The sequence below is a fragment of the Scyliorhinus torazame genome, chromosome 12 (assembly GCF_047496885.1).
Source record: "Scyliorhinus torazame isolate Kashiwa2021f chromosome 12, sScyTor2.1, whole genome shotgun sequence".
NCBI lineage: Eukaryota > Metazoa > Chordata > Chondrichthyes > Carcharhiniformes > Scyliorhinidae > Scyliorhinus > Scyliorhinus torazame.
The window spans coordinates 116,995,063-117,013,504 of record NC_092718.1 but is presented as its reverse complement, the minus strand read 5'-3'; the positions used below and the strand labels follow the sequence as shown (position 1 = coordinate 117,013,504).

Here is an 18,442-nt window from a genome sequence, read left to right as displayed (position 1 = left end):
AATAGGACTTTGTGGTGAGCAATAACACGGTCAAATCAGTAAACAGTTTTTATCAGTGCCCCCAATATCCAGTATCAGACAATACATAGTGAAAAGAGGAAAACACATTGGTTTCCTGCCACTGGCTGAACAGTCAGGTGGACAGGAACCGACTGCCACACATAGGATGGGAATGTCCGAAAAACAATACGATAATGGATTATCATAGAATTTACAGTGCAGAAGTAGGCCATTCGGCCCATCGAGTCTGCCCCGGCTCTTGGAAAGAGCACGCTACCCAAGGTCAACACCTCCACCCTATCCCCATAATCCACTAACCCCACCCAACACTAAGGGCAATTTTGGACACTAAGGGCAATTTATCATGGCCAATCCATTTTACTACGGCTAAAAGGTGGGACTCATCCAACAGGGAGATGTGGACATTCCCTCAGGAACGTGTTATTCCAGGAAAAGGAATATAGGGAATGTCCAGCTGGGATGAGCTCTGGGGAGGGAAGGCCAAACGATGGAGGATACACAGGGTCAACCTGCTCAGCAAAGTGAGGAGGGGACAAGGACAGCAATGAGAACCCCTTCCCACATTAATCCCAAAATACTCAAATATTTCCTGGATGTTTGATTGATGCGGGAAGGAGGGGAAAATAGGAACCAGTCCAATTGGAGACGTCAATCTGGCTAATCCTTCTCAAACAGGACGAAGCAGCTATCTTCCCAACGAGCGTTAGTGATATTCCAGAGTCACTGACCGGATGCAGGACCGATATCACAAATGTCCTGACTGTGCGGCAAATCAAGGTGGGAGTGGGTAGTGGAGATTATGGTGGGGGGGGGGGGGGGGGGGGGGGGGGGGGGAGAAACCACCCTCACAAGAGTACGCAGGGCTTTCTGATTTTCACCGGAGTTGGGTTAACCACAGCTCTCACAGCCTCAGCAAACACGTCTTTAATTTATTCCTGGCTGAGTACTTCACGGCCTGGATCTGCTTGGCCAGCCCGTTGCCCTGGTGCTGCGTGAACGGTGCCAGGCTCTGCTCCTTCAGCTTCTTGATGGTTTCCGGGTCGTTGCGCAGGTCCTTCTTGGTTCCCACCAAGAGTATGGGCACGTCTGGGCAGTGGTGGCTCACCTCGGGATGCCATTTGTGGCGGACATTCTCATACAATGGGGGACTGGCTATGGAGAAGCAGATGATGAAGACATTGGTCTGGCGGCAGGACAAAGTCCTGAGTCTATCATACTCCTCCTGACCCGCAGTGTCCCAAAGGTTCAGACTAACTTTCCGACTGTCCACCGTGATCTGCGTACTATAGTTGTCAAAGACGGTTGGGATGTACTCTTTGGGAAAGGCATTGGTGGTGTAACAGATCAACAGGCAGGTCTTTCAAACGGCACCATCCCCCACCACCACATACTTAATGTTCTGCATCCCTGGGCCACGATTATCAGCTCCTCAACGTCAGCAACCTCGCATCTCCTCCACTCGCCTCTCACTCCGCTTACAGATTCGAGGCAAAATCGTAATAAACAACAGGTGGTTGGATAGCACTAAAGCATGTGCTCTTCTCAAGTCATCAGTTTGCTTAAAGTAAATATTACTGGATAATATAAAATTGACTTTTCCAAGTATTGGATCAAGTCGAACTGCGATGCGCTGTTAATTTCTGGGCAATCCTATAATTGGTGCATTTGTAGCAGTGTCAGGGGCGACATGTGGCGCACTGGATAGCACTGGGACTGCGGCGCTGAAGACCTGGGTTCAAATTCCGGTCCTTGGCCACTGTCCGTGTGGAGTTTGCACAGTCTCCTCATGTCCGCGTGGGTTTCACCCCCACAGCACAAAGCTGGTTAGGTGGATTGGCCAGGCTAAATTGCCCCTTAATTGGAAAAACAAAAAATAATTGGTTACTCTAAATTTATCAAAAAAGTTTTATTTAAATTGCAGCAGTGTTAGACAGAGTGATTTTGACATTCATCCAGATCTTTTTCCCATATACATGGACAAAACTGAGAATAATGATGTCATCTTAACCAGGCAATGTGTGCCTGCAGACCTGTGTATTCAGCTGAGCCATAACTAAGTGGGAGGAAACCCACTTAAAAGCGAGCTCAATACTCAGGCCTTAGACTTGCTCTTAAAAATTTTGGCGCACTACAAGCAGGGTCGTCCACAGGATTCCGCCAGAATGGTGCGTCTCATGTGCGGGTGAGTACATTTTAATTTACCACCCGGTAGATAGAGGAGTCGCGTTTCAGAAGTCCGGAACCATAAGATGTGCGACCCGAACAATAGTAAAGGTTTGGGAGTAGGTAGAGATAGACACACGCAACAGTGAGAGCATGCAAATATTGTTGGCCAAAGGCCGACTTTTGCACAACTACAAGATCAACTGCAGGGCCTGAAAAAGACTGAATTGGGTCGGGCACCGCGACGATTCGATGGAGCCCAAAACAGGGAACCCAAGAGAGGACCTGATGACAGTGTAATACAAACGATTGTTATTGAGCATAAGAAGGTATTCAAAAAGATGGCTGAGAGAGGATATGAATCAGAAACGCCTGATTCTGAGCTTAAGGCTTGCTGGCTGGGGAAGGTTAAAGCAATTGCAGTTGTTATACTTGATGCTATGATGACAAACATTCTCTGAACTGAGGCGCAGTACGAACTGGAGGAGGCTCTGACTAAGTAACAAGACAGGCACAGATGGTGTCATTATTATGAGTCTGTATGTACAACGATATTAAAACACACACTGCTTCGGGCAGCTTTGGACAAAAGAGAAATGATAAGATTGCTTTCAAACTTTGCGAAGTAACAGAACTTGATTCAGTTTGAAGAAAAAAAAGGAGAAAGGAAAAACAAATGATGCAAAGATGTTAACTATTTCAGCATGCTATTGATCGGTTAGAACATAGAACAGTTCGGCAAAGTACAGGTCCTTCCGCCCACAATCTTGTGCCGGCCACTTATCCTAATCTAAAATCAATCTCACCTACACTCCTTCAATTTACTGCGATTCATATACCTGCCCAAGAGACGGTTAGATGTCCCAAATTACTCTGAATCTACCACCTCCGCTGGCAATGCATTCCACGCACCCACCACTCTCTGTTTAAATAACCTTTCCCTGAGATCTGACCGACACCGTCCTCCAATCACCTTTAACATAATGACCCATCGTGACAGCCATCTCTGCCCTGGGGTAAAGTCTCTGGCTATCAACTCTATCCATGCCTCTCATAAACTTGCACGCCTCTATCATGTCACCTCTATTCCTTCTCATCTCCAGTGAGAAAATACCTAGCTCTCTGAACCTTTTTTCATAAGACATGCCCTCCATTCCAGGCAGAATCCTGGTAAATCTCCTCTGAGCCCTCTCCAAAGCATTCACATCCTTCCTATAATGAGGCGACCAGAACTGGACACAACATTCCAAGTGTGGTCTAACCAGGGTTTTATAATGCTGCGGCTAAACCTCAGGGGTCTTAAAGTCAATACCCCTGTTAATGGAAGTCAAAATACCGTCCGCCTTATTAAAAACCCTATCCAACTCGATGGCGACTTTGACGTGTCTATGTACGTGGACCCCAAGATCCCTCTGTTCCTACATACTTTCAAGCATCCTGCCTTTTACCCTATATTCAGCATTCAAATTCGACGTTCCAAAATGAATAACGTCACATTTATCGAGGTTCAACTCCATCTGCCACTTTTCAACCCAGCTCTGCATCCTGTAACTGTCCTGTTGTAATCTGGAATAGTCCTTAACACTATCTACTAATCCTAGAACCATCGCATCGTCGGGAAAACGTCCTAACCCACCAATCGACTTCATCATACAAGTCATTTATAAAAACCACAAGGACCGGAGGTCCCAGAACAGATCCCTGTGGGACACTTCTGGACACCGATCTCCAGGCGCAATGTTTCCCATCTACTACGACCCGCAGTCTTCTGTTGGCAAGCCAATTCTGTATCCAGACAACCAAATTTCCCAGGATCCCATGATACCTTGACTTTCTGAATGAGCCTGCTATGGGAACCTTATCATTTGCCTCACTGAAATCCATATAGACCACGTCCACTTCCCGACCTTCATCAATGTGTCTCGTTACATATTCAAAAAAATCATGAGGCGTGTGAGGCATGACCTGCACCTCACAAAGACAAACTGACTATCTTTAATCAAACTCTGGTTTTCTAAGCAACAATGAATCCTATCTCTCAGAATCCTTTACAGTATTTTCCTCATCACAGATGTAAGACTGACTGCTCTACAATTCCCATGTATTTTCCTATTCCCTTTCTTGAACAAGGGAACACCTTTCGCCTCTCTCCGATCATCCAGTACTACTCCAGTGGAGACTGAGAACGGAAAGATTATCGCCAACGGCGCAGCAATCTCCTCCCTCGACTCCCGTAGAAACCTTGGGCAAATCCCGTCTGGCCCAGGGGACTTATCTCTCCTGATGCTTTTCAAAATTTCAAGCACACCCTCCATCTTAATATCAACCTGTTCGAGGTTTTTAACTTGGTTCATGCGTTTCTCATGAGCACAAGGTCCCGCTCCACAGTGAATAATGAAGTAAAATATTCATTTCGGTCCTCCCCTACCTCCTCAGACTCCAGACACAAGTTCCCTCCACCAACACTGATCGGCCCCACTCTCACTCTGATCGACCTGTTATTTGTCAGATAAGTGTAAAACGCTTTGAAGTTTTCCCTACTTCTTTCCGCCTCGGCTTTTTCATGCCCCCTTCAAGCTCTCCTAAGTTAATTTTTGAGTTACTTACTGGCGACCTTATCAATCCCTAGAACCATGTCAGAACCATCCTTTCTCAATCTGAAGTAAGCTTCCTTCTTCCTCTTGACAAGAAGTTGCACTGATCGTGTCATCCAATGCTCTTTCACCTGATCATTCCTTCTTTGTCTCAGTGGAACTAAACTATCCAGCACTCGTAGCAAGTGCTCCTTAAACAACCCCCACATTTCTGTTGTGCATTTCCGTGGAACAACTGTTCCCAATTTATGCTCCACAACTCCTGTCTAATAGCAGTAGAATTTCTCCTCTCCCAATTAAATACATTCCCATACGCTATCTTCCTATACCTCTCCATGACTGTGGCTAAGATCAAGGAGTTGTGGTCACTGTCACCGCAATGGTCTAACACCGAGACGTCTGACACCTGGCCTGTTTCGTTGCCAAGCACCAAATCCAACATGACCTTCATCCTAGTCGGCGTATCTACATATTGAGTCAGGAATCCTTCCTGGAGACAATGACAAAATCTGCTCTATCCAAAACAGTTGCACGAAGGAGGTTCCAGTCAATAGCACGGAAGTTGAAGTCGCCCATGGCAACAACTCTGTTACTTCTACACCTGTCCGTGATCTGCCACCCAATCTGTTCCTCCATCTCTCTGCTGTTCCCGGCGTTTCTATTGCACACTCCCAATAAATTGACATCTCCTTTATTTTTTTCTGACTTCCACCCATACTGTCTCGGTAGACAAACCCTCCTCCTCTACCTCCTTTTCTGCAGTAGTGCTATACTCGCTAATTAACAGTGCTCTTCCCCCTCCACTTTTACCACCCTCCCTTATTCTTCTTAAACAATCTAACCCCCGGAACTTCTAACAACCATTCCTGCCCCTGTGAAGCCCATGTCTCCATAATGGCTACAGCACCGTAGCTCTAAGTCATCATCGATGCTCGAAGTTCATCTCCCTTAATTCTGATACTCCTTGCATTGAGACAGACACATTTTAACCCATCCCACTGAGTGCACCTTTGCCCTAGCAACTGTCTATCCTTCCTTACAGACTCACTACATACTACTTCAATTGCTCAACGGCTGCCCTATCCTCTGATACGCTGTTTTCGTTCCCATCCCCCTGCCAAACTACATTAAACCCTCCCGAAGAGCTTCAGCAAAACTCCCGCCCAGGATATTGGTGCCCCTCCAGTTTAGGTGCAACCCGTCCTTCAGGTACAGGTCCCACCTTTCCTGGATGGTATCCCAATGACTTCCATGCGCCAGCCCGGTAGCAGCGTGTTGAGCTGCACTAGCTCCCTGTTCGCTCCCGCATTTACACGTGGCACAGGTAGAAATCCGGAGATTACTATTCTGCACGTCGTGCTCTTAGCTTCCAACCTAACTCCCTAAAAAGACTTTTTAGGGGCGCAGCGTGTTGGCAGAGTGTCCCAGGTTTGATAACGGCTCCGGGTCACTGTCTGTGTGGAGTTTGCACCTTCTCCCCGTGTTTACGTGGGTTTCGCCCCCACAACCCAAAGATGTTTAGAGTAGGTGGATTGGCCACACTAAATTGTCCCTCAATTGGAAAAATAAATTTGAAACTCTAATTTATTTTTATATCACATTTTAGACCCTCATCCCTTTTCTTAGCTATGTCATTGGTTCCTCTGTGCACGATGACTTGCGATTGCTTCCCCCTACCCCTTAAGAATCCCATGGACTCGATCCGAGACATCCCTGACCCTGTCACTCGGTACGCAACATTCCTTGCTGGAGTCTCGTTCGTGACCACAGATTATCCTTTCCATTCTCCGAACGATTGAGCCTCCAATCACTGTCGCTTTTCTATTCTCCCCCTTCTCTTCCGAGCCACTGCTCCAGTCTAAGTCCAAGAGACCTGGCGGCTATGGTCTTCCCCTGTTAGATCTCCCCCACAACAGCATCTGAAACAGTATTCTCCTTTTGAAGGGGTACGACCACGGGGATCACTGAACTCCCCGTTCCCTTTCCTTCCCCTGACTGTTACCCGGCTACTGTTGTCCAGAACCTTGGGTGTGGCTACCTCCCTGTTACTCTTCTCTATCACCTCCTTTGCTTCCCGGATGTTCCAAAGTTCTTCCCGCTCCAACTCCAATTTGCTAATGCGGCCTGCGAGGAGCTGGCGTTGGGTGTACATCCCGCAGTTGTAGTCAGTGGGACACAAGTGATATCCCTCACCACCCACATTCTATAGGAGGAGCATGCAAGTGAATTAGCTGCCACCCCATCTAATCTGAATAGCGAAGACTTTTAATCTGAGAAAAAAAAGTAAAAATTTTCGATTAAACACCCATTAAGCCCTTAAATATATATATATTTGTTGAAAAAAATATAAGTCAGCACTTCGAGTTTTCGCTCAAGGTCCTTTAATTAAACACGAAGGTCGTGGGTGTTGGGGGGTGGGGCGGGGGAAGGGACCACAGTCAGTCCAAATGTCCCCGCTTTTCAGAGGTTTTAAGTTATACAGTAAGCTATATCTTGGACAGAAAGCATTCTTCAGCTTAGCAAGAGACAGAAAACCAGGCAGGCGTCAATTAGATTTTAACAACAGGCCTTGGGTTCTTTGCCTCAGAAAAATAATAATTATACGTTCTCAGCAAAACATTGTGCAGCTGTACGCATGTTTGCACTGTATGGCCTTCTGACTATTTCATACAGTACCCTTGACTGAAATAAGGCTAAATATCCATCATGCTTTGCCGAGTGCCTATTTCCCTGAAATAGAGTCAAGCAGATGGTTAAAATAAATACACGGTATTAAGGCAACTAATCCGCCAACTAATGTCCCTTCTACATTCCCTCCTTGTTGATCTTATGATCAACACATTGTTAGTGGATTACAGTGTCCTCAGCAGCAAATGGTGGGTTATAAGGTCAGGGGAATGGGCGTATGACATGCACATGATTGTTCAGTTGCTGGGACCACGGAGGCAATGCTGACATCCTCGTCCGCATTCCCTGACAACATCCCGAGCAACATTTAAAGAGTGACCATACGACAATAAGGATTACAACAATGATGATAATCCAATTCACAATCCTCTGTGTTAATGATACCAACCACCCAAATCCAAAGTCCCATCCTCATCTAATCGTGTTACCTCTCTACGAATGTGATCTACCAGGTTATCAATTTTTGCTGAGTTATCAGGATGTCTGTGCAGCAGTCACTGCCAATCAGGGCACATTTCAGAAACACAAAAAATGAAGGGCCATCGTATTCTGCAGGGCAATGCTCTTATCGCAATCATCTCACTTTCTATCTGGTTCTCAGCTTCTGCAGTGGCATCAGCTAACTGCTCAAGGAAGTCTCGTAATTCGCGTAGTTCATATGCATTAGTGGCTATTCCTAATGGTAGTATCATTATTCCCAGCATTTGTGCCCATGTCATAATACTTCGTGTCGTTCTGTGAAGAGGATGGTCCTGCAGTTGCTGGACGTGATGGACATAAGGGACTACATATCCCAAATAGTAGGAGCCTTCCCAATTTTCTGGATAAAATACGTGCCGTTACATATGGTCAGTTTTCCTTTACTATCAGTCATCATTAGTCTAATCGGATCCCCTCCCCAGGGGCCTCCACTTGTTCGATTTTTCAACTGTTGACCAGTCAAAGATGAATAGTCCTTTATCTGTATCGCGGAGCATAGGGGGGTTTCCAATTCATGGTCTGGTTCGCACTGACTCATGCGAACTGGGTAGTCTCCATATGTTTTAAGTTTCCGAAAGCACATGCTACTCTTTGAGACACCAGTATAATTGGGAAGGATCAAACAGGGCGGCTGGCGTTTCACATTAATTCTAGGTCACCACAATGTTTTAAACCTTTCATATCGTATCCAGCTGATCTCCAATCTAACATATCCTGTGTCTCTTCCCAATGTCCTGTATTATTTCGTCTCAGGGGCCACTCTGCTGTCTCGTTACTGGTGAATGGGATGGGCTGCACGGGGATACACTCCCCCGAGCATCTTGGAATTTGTGCACAAACACAGCAACTGGATTTGTTTATCCTCTATACGTATGAGTGGGACATGTACATCAAGGTGTTAGTGTTCAGTTTACCCTCTCCATGATGTTGGACTAATATGATAATATAAAAAACATAATCGCCGTCATTCTCTTCAGGTCAGCGTTTCGCCAGTCCTCTCAAAGTTCCGTAGGATGTAGATTACACGAGTTGTGTGTATCCCATCTGGCTTTTATTTTACTTCAACAGCTGTTCGGGTTGTTAGCAGCACTTCGTAGGGTAAATTCCACCTCGGACAAAAACCATCTTTGTTTAGTGCTTTCACAAATACTTGATCTCCAGGTTTAACTGGTGCGTATTTCCCTCTTTTGGATGCATTTGAGCCTGTCGCATGTTTTCATGTTTTTTCTTTTATCAGGGGTTTCACACGTAGCATGGGCATATTTTGGTGATGCCGCATCTTCCCATATTAAGGAGTCATTGGGGGTTTAGTTCCAATTGTCATGGGACGTTCCATTAATATCTCATACGAGGTTAAACCCGTTTTACGATTTCTCTGATCGCTCAGCGCATACTTCACTGTGGGTATGACATCTGGCCATAGCAGCCCATTTTGTTGACATGCTTTTGTAACTGCAGTTTTAATTATTCCATCCGCCCTTTTCCCCATTCCTGAGGATTGTGGCTAATATGGTGTATGCAATTTCCAATCAAATCCCATGGCTTCTGTTAGGTCTTTGGTCAATTTGCTATTGAAATGAATTCCCCTGTCACTGTTAATACCCATTGGTGTCCCAAACCTAGGTATTATATCCTTTAACAGAATATTTACCACTGTTCTGGCATCATCTCTTTTGGTTGGAAAAGCCTCTACCCACTGGAAACATCTTGTCCATTATCACCGATTGTTCCTTTGACAAATCATACATGCGCGTGCTACTTTTTCAATTGTTGCCGTAATACCTCGAGCATACCATTGTTGACATAGGGCATGTGTCATTCCTCCTTTGCCTATGAACCTGCCCATGGGCAAGGAGACATAGTGGCAAAAACAGAGTTCTGGGGCATACTGCGCTTGTATCTGGGTGGTTCGAGATTTGATGATTGCCTTGATAGCAACCCACTTTTAGTCAAGAGCGCTGCTCCTGTAGCGAGGCTTGCTCCTGTGCCTGTTTTAACTTTGGTTCTGTTATGGTGGACGGAAGTTTAACTGCAGCAGTTTGTAGCTGTGGCTGCTGTTTGAGAGCCACTGCCTTTGCTATTTTATCTGCAAATCTATTGCCGCATGAAACTTCATCGCCTGTGGTAGTATGCGCTTCACACTTTAAAATGGCTATCTTGCTGGCCAGCTGAACAGCATCTCTCGAACCAATTTAGCATGTTTAATAGGTTGGTCGGAGGAATTTATGAATCCCTGTTTTTCGATAATTGGACAAAATCACGTGCTACCCCAAAGTGGATTGGGAATCAGGAAACATATTCACTATTTCCTTTTTAGCTAGAATACATGCTTTGGTACGGGGAAACTATTCGGCCGCTTGAGCAGACGTACCCGAAGGCAGAGCAAAAGATTCCACTACCTTGAATGGGGTTACTATTGCACAGCCAGCCAGGAGGCTCAGATCATTTGGTCGGTTTGCTGACCCATCGGTGAAAAAGATGATGTCTGAATTTTCCAGTGGGTGACTCAATAATTCAGTTTGAGGGGTTGTGGTGTCTGGAACCGATTTTAAACAGTCATGACATATATAGGTTCTGCTTTAGGGCACGGACAAGAATGTAGCAGGGTTGACAACTAGCGCTCGCTTGCAGGCAAAGCTGGGTTTACAGAGGATTACTTCGTACCCAGTGCGTCGAGCCGAGGTAAAATGCTGCGTTGTGGATGAATTAAGCAGCAGCAAAACAGAGTGAGGAACCAATACCGTACAAGGGTGGTCGAGTACAAGGGGTGCTGATGTTTCTACTGTGGCCGCTGTGGCTGCTCCTGATCTTAAGTAACTTGGCATACCCTTTACCACAGCACAGAGGGCCACCGAGTAAACGGCAAAGGATATTTTCCCTCCTCAGTGCTGCTACACCAGGACCCCTATTGCAAATCACCCTGCTTCATTCACAGAAACAGTAAAGGGCTTTCTGAAATTCGGAAGTCCCAAGGCAGGGGAGCTAAACATGGCTTGTTTAAAGTTACGAAATGCTTGCTTCCTCTCTCGGAACCAGGTAACAACCGAAGGGGCGTCCCGTAGGGTAGCTTTGCGCAGTACTGCGTCGATTTGTCTGTAGTCCAGTATCCACTGCCTGCAAGAGCCCACCATTCCGAGGAAGGTTACGTATTCCTTTATCGTGCGTGGAGTGGGAACCCTGGCTTCAGCCTGTACACTTTCAGACCCAAGCCTCTGCTGTTCTTGCTGCAGCTTAAATCCAAATTACTGAACTGTCTCCTGAAATAATTGCCGTTTGTCCAATGAGACCCTATGCCGTCTTCTTGCCAGATTTGATAATAACAACGCGGTATTCTGTTGACAAACAGGCCCTCCCTCTGAGGCTATCAATAAATCGTCATCATATTGAGGGAAGGTTGAGCCTGCAGACAACTGACACTCGTCCAAGTCTATTTTAATACTGTTAATTCTGCTATGTAAAGTCAAATAGATATTGACTTTCCGGGTGCAATGGTATGGAGAAAAAGGCTCAGAAAGTATTCGTTCTTGATGGTATTGAAGACAAAATGACATTTGTGTCCGGCACCATCGGAGCAATAGTGATCACAGTTTGCTTGATAGTTCTGAGATCTTCCACATACCACCACTGGTTGGGTCTTCCGACCTTTGGAATGGGTGTTTAAGGGTGTTACAGGGGATTTGTGTTCTCTTCAGCACCCCTTTGTTGTAATAGTGCATTGATCTCTCCCTCTGTCCATTTTTCTGCTGCCAAGCAGTATAGTTTTAAGCAAGGCAGGGCAACGTTCTTCTGTAACTGCACCCTGTGCGCTGGGGCAGAATGCACTTTTCCAAAATGATTTTTATGTTGGGCCCAAAAATGTGCCAGTACCTGGGCCAGGATTGAAGAGAGTAAATGATGGCTCTCTCGGGGAGGTTGTTGTCTTTCAAATGTAGCGTGTCATTGCTCCTCTTTCCAGGTCACTTTGCCCTCCTGTTTGCCATAAAATTCTATCAGGCAATTTCGGCCGTCCATTTCAATATAAATCCCATGCATTACATTTTTCCTTTGGTCTCTTTGATCACTTCTCATATTTGCTTTGTCTGAGTGGCATGTCTTCCAGCCAGTGTTAAATGGGGTTATGAAGGTATACCCATCTTAAAAAAGGTCAACTGCACTAACATTCCTAATCCCACAATACCGAAAAATAAAAGGGAGTGATATGCAAAGAGGTCTGCTTTCCTAAGTGACTTTGCGTTTGTAAATTGTATGCCTGCAAAATCCTCACGAGCATACCACGCCGTGTAATGGGTCACTATTTTCTCTCGTCTGGACTCGATCAAGTGTTTTAATAGTTGTTCACAAGGGCCATTAACCTTTTGTAAAACTTCCTGCAGTTTAAATTTTTTTTAGCAGTGGTACTGTGATGGTTAACGTTTAGCTGCGAGCATACAACACAGACACAGACCGATCGAGCGCAGTCTCAGAAGTTATTAAATTTTGCAGCTGGTGAGCTCGTATTTGAGATAGTTCTATAAACATTCCATTATCAATGCAATGTATTATCGCTCCTAATTTGCAGACTGTCTGTGTGGCGAATGGGGGGTGGTGTCGCTAGGTGGGGTACATCCTTCGTGGGAATTAAATGCTTCTTGGCCCCTTGCATGATAGCCTATTTCCCTCTATTTACTAACCAGTGTTCGAGGGACACATTTCCTTCAATCAAATGATTATCATGATTGTGTACGCAGCTTCCATTTATGCCGTGTGAGACTGCAATCACATCCTTAAAAGCTGGCCAAGATGCACCATAAGGGTATTTTAGAAGCAGCAAAACATCACCTGGAAGGGGGCTATAAATACCACACATTTAAGTCAATTTCCAATGATTGATTTTATAGGCATTAGCTACTCTTAGAGTCGTATGTTTTGCTTTATCAATTCAGAAAAGGTCAACTGTCTGCTGAAATGTTTAATGTTTCCTGCAGAACCTAAGGGGGCGGAGAACTTGGAATAATGCCATTTACTTCTTTTCATGGAATTTAAAAGTTTATTCATATCAATTACTTTTATTCGAAAAGGCATTTTATTTCATTTAAACTGATTTTAATTTCCAATGTTTCAGTGAATTAGAGAAATCTCAACACAAATCACTTAATTTATAATCTCCGACTCACATTGACAGACGATGGACAATGGAACCCACTTAGCATTTCATTCTTTGACTAAAATTAATTGGTTAAACAAAACACACAGATTCTCACAGCTCACAAATGTCACAGTTAACCGTTAGCCTTGTCTCACGGCGACAGACAAGAATTCCCTTTTCGACTGGAACCCATCTGTTACGTTTTTACCTTAATCTTCTATTTAATTTTACTCCCCTGTTTTTTTTTTGTTTCGAGAGGGCGTCAGCTTCATTACATTCCTATGCGGGACAGATAGAGTTTCCTACCTCATTCCGATGCTTTACGATTGTTTCCTTTCATTGTCTTACTCATCTTGACTCTCTTATCTGTCTTCTTTAAGGAGTTCACCTTCTTGCTTGCTCCGGATGTCTTTACCGGGGCTTTGGGACGGCCGGTGAGGGAGAGTCGAGTTTATTGCTCATTGTTCCTTCTGAAAAAATACTTCAGGACATATTCATATAACAACAAGGACCGCGGGAAATTATTAACACATATTACAAAGAGCGCTCACCAGTGTCAGTCCTCTTGCGAATCTCGATGCCTGTTGATTGTTCAGTTTTGTTTTTCGTCTCTAAGGCGCCTTTGTTCTTCTCATGCAGCTGTCGTTAATTTTTTAATTAAGTTTACTTTCCTATCATGAGTCACTGGACAGTAATTAATGCTGCCAAGCGCCGGACCCCCTTTCAGCTGTGGTCGCGCTATGGCTCTCCTCCTTTCAGCTGAGAGAGTCCTGTTAAGAGACTCTTTTCGGGCTTCACTTCCCGTTTAATAAGGGAAACTGCATGACGACGCCAATTTGCGGATGATTTATAAGTCAGCACCTAGAGTTTTCACCAAAGGTCCTTTAATTAAATACGAAGTACGGGGGGGGGGGAGTTGAAAAGTCAAATTCATTCCAAATGTCCCCGCTTTACAGAGGTAAAGGCAGACAATTTATATGATACAGTAAGCAATATCTAGGACAGAAAGCATTCTTTAGATTAGCAAGAGACAGTAAACAGAGCAGGCCTGAGTCAGATTTTAACAACAGGCCTTGGGTTCCTTTCCATAAAATAAATAATAATTATATGCTCTCAGCAAAACAATGTGCAGCTGTATGTTTGTTTACATTATATGACCTTCTGACTATTTCAGAATATACAAAACTCTTGACTGAAATATGGCTAAATATCCATCATGCTTTGTCAAGTGCCTATTTCCATGAAATATAGTCAAGCAGCTGGTTAAAATAAAAACAGGGTATTAAGGCAACTAATCCGCCAATTAATGTCCCTTCCACACATATGTACTGCTGGTGCTCTCTAAGTTGAAACCTGTAAAAGTGGTGATTCTGCGGAATGATACAAAGAGAGGTTGCTGCCCCCGAAAAAACAGGAACAAGAAAAAAAACATCAACTCTTACCTTGCAGAATGTAACTGAGATTCCGCCCTGTGAACCAGCTGGAACTCCGACCTCCGACTCGGCTCCCAGTCAGCTGCACTCTTTGTAAAATCCCGGTTCCCCTCACGCTCTTTGAGGAGAAAAGGAAATAAATGGCGCACCTTGCTCCTTCCTCACCTAACTTCCTCAGTCACCGAACTCCGAATTTAGCACTCGCATGCAGCCCAGTCAGCAGTCCAATGCAAACAAAGTCAGCACTGTATGATTGTCCACGTTTATACTGTTTCAGTCTCGCTTCTGAAAACTAGCTTGATCCAATTCACGAATTAACAAGCTGCAGCTGCAAGCAGACCCTGAGTTAACTATGTTTAAAGTTGGTTTACAGCTGGTTTGAAACTCACCTTCGTCTAACCAAAACATTAACATTTAAGTGAATTTACGAAATAAACAAAAGACTAGATTTTAGATGAAAATGAACCTGTAATATCCTTTAGTCACCGTACTCCGAATTTAGCACTCGAATCCAGCCCAGTGAGGATTCCAGTTTCAAAAATCCCCGAATCATATGTCTGTAAATTACGTGATACAAGATTGAATTGTGGATTTATGGAAACGCGATAATACCAGTTAAAAGTAGAACTTTTAAGCATCCTCATTAGGAATTTGAACAAATCTGAGAATGCTATTGTGCTCTCACATCACCCCCGTTAGGGAACAAAAGCTTTATAGCTCATAATGTGTTTGTATGAACTGCCTTTGCGATTTGAATTTAATGAAGTATACGTGATGCCTATGAAATCAGGTGTTGAGGATTGGCTTAAACGAAGAGAAAAAGATAAATGAATCAAATAAATAATTTAAGTCATACAATGAAAAAGAGTAGCGGATCTTGTTTATTATTTTAGACAAAAGTGTATCAGCTTGCAGTGCAGCGAGAGAAGGCTGATGGTTATCTGTGAACTTTACCATCAAATGTGTCGTCTTTCGTTTGTGTTGGGGAGATTCGTGGAACCCTTCCCCTTTGCTAAATCTTGCAGGGGTTTCGTAAGGGCTGCTTACCCATCCACTAGATTTTAAATCATGCCGACTATTGCTGCACTATTGAATGTCACTTATAAAATCACAAATTGTCGAAGTTATGCAAATCTTTTTCCACTTGCAGTTACCTGGAAAGTAAAACAGAAAAGATCCGAAACATAAAATATGTTTTGCACTGATACAAACACATCAATTATTCCCAAAAACCAAAGGGCCACCCCAGTTGGACTTGATCCAATCATTGGAGCTACAATTTTATATGATCCAATGAAATTTAGTTTAAGTAAAATAATGACTTGTGATCAGCTCAGGACTTATGCTTATCATTTACTCCTTATCATTAAGGTTTATCTTTCTGGGAAATTAACCTTGAGTTTTTTAAATTACAGATACCGGACGTGTAGAAACTAAAATTCAAGACATGCACGTAATTCACTTTGGTTATTGTCGTTTTAAAACACTTTTGCCGTCTGAAGTTACTATTTTTCAAGTTTTATCATTTAAGTGATTTAAGTCCAAACAGTTGACAAAAAACCTGCTGCCATGTTTTCTGCCCGGAAATATGATTCGAGGATATTTTTGAACAACGTGTGGGAATTTATTCCGGATACATAGTAGCACATCTAAGAATGAGACCATTTTAATTTAATAGACTGATTGGAGTTTGAGATGTCGAAAACTATTATATCTGATCCTGGGTTGGATTGATCTCGTGTTAAAACGTCGGGTCAGGTTGAAAGATAATTATTCCTGACACAGCTGACACAACTAGGAAGAACGGAACAATTTTTTTAGGGGAACAATGGGTGTAACGTATTGATTAATGAAGTTCCCTGATCGTGTTTTTCATTAATTCGAGCAAAGGAGGGTGGGACGTAATGACGTCCAGTTGACAACTTTTACCCAGCCTCTTTTTAAACAGCAGACACTTATCCGTTGCCTGATAACAGCAAATAAATGTTTTCTTTTTACATGGATTGAGGGATGGAGCAGGGGTTACGCAAAGGAACTGCACTCCAATGTATGAAAAATCTGGTAGGCTCCTGCATGTCCTTAACGGTCAGGAAACTGCAGAGTCACAGCAGAGAGGTTGGGCCAAACTGACTGGAGAGCGTAGCCACCTAAAATGGCTGATTCCCTATTAAGTTGGCCAAAACCCGATTTAGAACATAGAACATAGAACAATACAGCGCAGTACAGGCCCTTCGGCCCACGATGTTGCACCGAAACAAAAGCCATCTAACCTACACTATGCCATTATCATCCATATGTTTATCCAATAAACTTTTAAATGCCCTCAATGTTGGCGAGTTCACTACTGTAGTAGGTAGGGCATTCCACGGCCTCACTACTCTTTGCGTAAAGAACATACCTCTGACCTCTGTCCTATATCTATTACCCCTCAGTTTAAAGTTATGTCCCCTCGTGCCAGCCATATCCATCCGCGGGAGAAGGCTCTCACTGTCCACCCTATCCAACCCCCTGATCATTTTGTATGCCTCTATTAATTCTCCTCTTAACCTTCTTCTCTCCAACGAAAACAACCTCAAGTCCATCAGCCTTTCCTCATAAGATTTTCCCTCCATACCAGGCAACATCCTGGTAAATCTCCTCTGCACCCGCTCCAAAGCCTCCACATCCTTCCTATAATGCGGTGACCAGAACTGTACGCAATACTCCAAATGCGGCCGTACCAGAGTTCTGTACAGCTGCAACATGACCGCCCGACTCCGGAACTCAATCCCTCTACCAATAAAGGCCAAAACTCCATCGGCCTTCTTCACAACCCTATCAACCTGGGTGGCAACTTTCAGGGATCTATGTACATGGACACCTAGATCCCTCTGCGCATCCACACTTTCAAGAACTTTACCATTAGCCAAATATTCCGCATTCCTGTTATTCCTTCCAAAGTGAATCACCTCACACTTCTCTACATTAAACTCCATTTGCCACCTCTCAGCCCAGCTCTGCAGCTTATCTATATCCCTCTGTAACCTGCTACATCCTTCCACACTATCGATAACACCATCGACTTTAGTATCATCTGCAAATTTACTCACCCACCCTTCTGCGCCTTCCTCTAGGTCATTGATAAAAATGACAAACAGCAACGACCCCAGAACAGATCCTTGTGGTACTCCACTTGTGACTGTACTCCATTCTGAACATTTCCCATCAACCACCACCCTCTGTCTTCTTTCAGCTAGCCAATTTCTGATCCACATCTCTAAATCACCCTCAATCCCCAGCCTCCGTATTTTTTGCAATAGCCTACCGTGGGGAACCTTATCAAACGCTTTGCTGAAATCCATATACACCACATCAACTGTTCTACCCTCGTCTACCTGTTCAGTCACCTTCTCAAAGAACTCAATAAGGTTTGTGAGGCATGACCTACCCTTCACAAAGCCTTGCTGACTATCCCTGATCATATTATTCCTATCTAGATGATTATAAATCTTGTCTCTTATAATCCCCTCCAAGACTTTACCCACTACAGACGTGAGGCTCACCGGTCTATAGTTGCCGGGGTTGTCTCTGCTCCCCTTTTTGAACAAAGGGACCACATTTGCTGTCCTCCAGTCCTCTGGCACTATTCCTGTAGCCAATGATGACATAAAAATCAAAGCCAAAGGTCCAGCAATCTCTTCCCTGGCCTCCCAGAGAATCCTAGGATAAATCCCATCAGGTCCCGGGGACTTATCTATTTTCAGCCTGTCCAGAATTGCCAACACCTCTTCCCTACGTACCTCAATGCCATCTATTCTATTAGCCTGGGGCTCAGCATTCTCCTCCACAACATTATCTTTTTCGTGAGTGAATACTGACGAAAAATATTCATTTAGTATCTCGCCTATCTCTTCAGACTCCACACACAATTTCCCATCCCTGTCCTTGACTGGTCGTAC

At 44.2% G+C, this 18,442-nt stretch overlaps 1 pseudogene; it reads right to left on the bottom strand.

Moving 5' to 3' along the window:
- Positions 1-866: 866 nt before the first annotated feature.
- Positions 867-1,426, bottom strand: LOC140387224 (rho-related GTP-binding protein RhoG-like; annotated as a pseudogene).
- Between the last annotated feature and the right edge of the window lie 17,016 nt (positions 1,427-18,442).